This window comes from Lolium perenne, chromosome 6 (assembly GCF_019359855.2).
Source record: "Lolium perenne isolate Kyuss_39 chromosome 6, Kyuss_2.0, whole genome shotgun sequence".
Taxonomy (NCBI): Eukaryota; Viridiplantae; Streptophyta; class Magnoliopsida; order Poales; family Poaceae; genus Lolium; species Lolium perenne.
Genome location: NC_067249.2, coordinates 171,195,951 through 171,198,769, shown reverse-complemented (window position 1 = coordinate 171,198,769; position 2,819 = coordinate 171,195,951). Strand labels below are relative to the sequence as shown.

Below are 2,819 nucleotides of genomic sequence, written 5' to 3'. Positions count from 1 at the left end.
GGCGACAATTGGGACGTGATCCGATACAAATCGTGTAAGAGAGGAGACAGAGGAGTTTGGGAAGGTATTAGCCCATTCGATGTTAATGAAGGCTCTATCAATTTTTTGGAGTGTTGGATCTTGTCTGTTGTTTGACCAAGTGTACGCTCTATCCAACAATGGTAGCTCGATTAGGGAGAGCAGGTTAATGGTGTCATTGAAGATATCTGCTTCGTTTTGTCTGAAGTTGCATTTGTTTTTGTCCGATGAGTATCTCATTAAGTTGAAATCGCCGAGGATAATCCACGGTGTGGGCGTTTTTGGTTGTATGGATTGTAGTTCGTCCATGAAAGCTTGTTTTAGGGAGTGGTCGGTGGGGGCATAGACATTTGTAACCCAAATTTCATTGGGAGATAGATAGGTGCGAAGGCAGGTTGTGAGTGTGTACGCTCTTCGTTGGGTAGATTGGAGGGAAAAAAGGCGGGAGGAGAAAGCGTTAATCATGCCACCGTAGGTGCCATTAGATGGAAGGAAAGCGAATTGGTCACATAGGTGGGGGAGGAACGATTTTGCTTTGATTTTGTCGCAGTCGCTTAGCTTGGTCTCTTGTAGGAGGGAGATGGATGGTTTTAGTTCACAGAGTTCAGCTAGCACGTCTTTGCATTTGTCTGGGTCATTTAGGCCACGAATATTCCAGGATGCTATTAGGAATTGTAGGTTAATCATGATGGAAACGCATTGTCACCGAGAAATGCAGAAAAGGGAGGCATGGGAGGTATAGAAGTAGTTCCAGCATTTTCATTATGTCAGCATAAGTGCTGATTACATGGCTGATGCGAGGGGAGCACGTAGTGTGCGTACAGGGGTTGAACGAAAAGGAAACAAGTGCAAAGGGTAGGCCACTATGAGGCGCCGCTGGAACGTAGCGCAGGGCGACGGGGATCGGAGAAACGTTGTGGCTGGCATCCGATCTCGACGCGAGGGGAGCGGAGGGCATCATGGCGAGGACGGAGGCACCTCGTCGTCGTTGCCGTCAGCCTTGGCGTCATCTTCGGCTTCAGGCTGCGCGGCGTCTCCCGCGGTGTTGTCCGCGATGGCAGCAGCTTCGTCAGCGTCGGCGCCGCACGCGAGGGCGACGGCCACAAGGGCAGGAACGTCCTCGCACGGCACGGCTGGGCGTTCAGATAGGCCGGACGCGTTGAGGGCGCGGGCCAGGCTCTCCGTCGCGGAGGACAAGTCGAAGCTGGCCGCCTTGGCTTTGATGGCCTTGGAGACCATGTCGATGTAGTTGTCCTCCTCCTTGGCCGCCAGACGATGGCTGCGGCGAAGCTTCATAGCGTTGTCAGAGGCACGTTTTGCCCGGACGCGGCGCTTGCCGCAGAAATGATGAATATTATAGCAAAGCTTCAGAAGGATAGGTTTCGCCAAGGTGCTATGTAGCTGCACTTACTAACAACATGATCCTTCAGAAGGCACAGGTCTATGATACGTCATTGATTCAGGTCGAGCTCATTATATTACTACATGAAATATGATGTTTTTGCAAATATTTCCAGTTATGAATATGACTACCTTTCTTTAGGGTGATAGAAAGAAGATCGTTGAGAGTGCTAGATTCATGCAGATATATTACATTACCTCCATCGCAACAACACTGCTTGCTGTTTTGCATGCTATGTGGCTAATAATAAGAATCAGACCACAAGTGGTATGACTTTCAAACTTATTGGCGCCCATTACACTGAATGAGCAAAATTATACTTATTGCTTGTAATACCCCTGCAGATATTCTGCAATGGTCCAGGAACATGCATTCCTCTATGTGCTTCAGCTTTCCTTCTGAAGGTAACTGTACATCCTATGTTCTATACTAGCTCAGTAGAAGATTAATGCTAGATGAAACCATATAACACCTGTAGTACTTTTTTTTATTACAGGACAGAAACTAGGATAGTAGGGTGTCAAGATTGCCATAAAATCTATGTTTGCCATAAAATCTATGTTTGCAATACTTTCAGTTTGAGTACTGAATTGCTATATTGTTTGCAGGTGCTTGGTCTGGGATGGTCCTCCATTTTCTATATCGAAAGTATTGCAAGAGTAAAGAAGCTTTCCTTAAGTGGTTTACTGTTGTACAAGCTACGGTTAGTGGACCAGTTTTTCGTGCAGTGGCCTCAGCTGCAACAAAAATACCCTAGAGCTCAGTATGCCGGCCGTTTGATGCGAGGAATCACACCCATAAGTGATACTGGGAAGTCTCATGTTTTTTAGCGCGTCGATGATATATGTAACAACCCAACAGATACAGGTGTAGTTTTCTTTTTTGTGGGGGAAATGCAAGTGTAGTTGAATGATACTAGATGACCCGTTGCACCACTGGCGCAATTCACAAAATGATACTAGAAGCAAGTTCCTAGGACATATTCAAGGACTCTACATCGGAGCTCACCCTCATGGAAGTACATAACTGAAATAATTGGCCCTGGCTGAACACCACTAGCTCTGGGTTCATCCTTTATTCTAGTGATGACAATGTTTGCCATGCGGAACACTCGTGCATTATGCTCTTTCCATATTTTCCATGAAACAAGCATGATCATGGAGGTCATGGCTTTCCCATGAAACAAAACCAATATTTTAGTATGATCAATACTGCACACGCTAGTTAATCATGACCGTAAGTTGGGCAAAGCAGTTGATGTGAGTGAAGGAACTAGCACAATATATATTTTTTCCGATAAAGGGAATATATTAATATAAAAAAGATACCAATTACACCCAGCCTCTGCAACAACGCACCACCCTAATGGCACTACGGATGCACACAACCAAAAAAAAGA

The 2,819-nt window shown here is 45.9% G+C and overlaps 1 pseudogene; it reads left to right on the top strand.

Annotated features, from left to right (window-relative positions):
• Positions 1-1,362: 1,362 nt before the first annotated feature.
• On the top strand, positions 1,363-2,282 carry LOC127309466 (uncharacterized; annotated as a pseudogene).
• Positions 2,283-2,819: the final 537 nt, after the last annotated feature.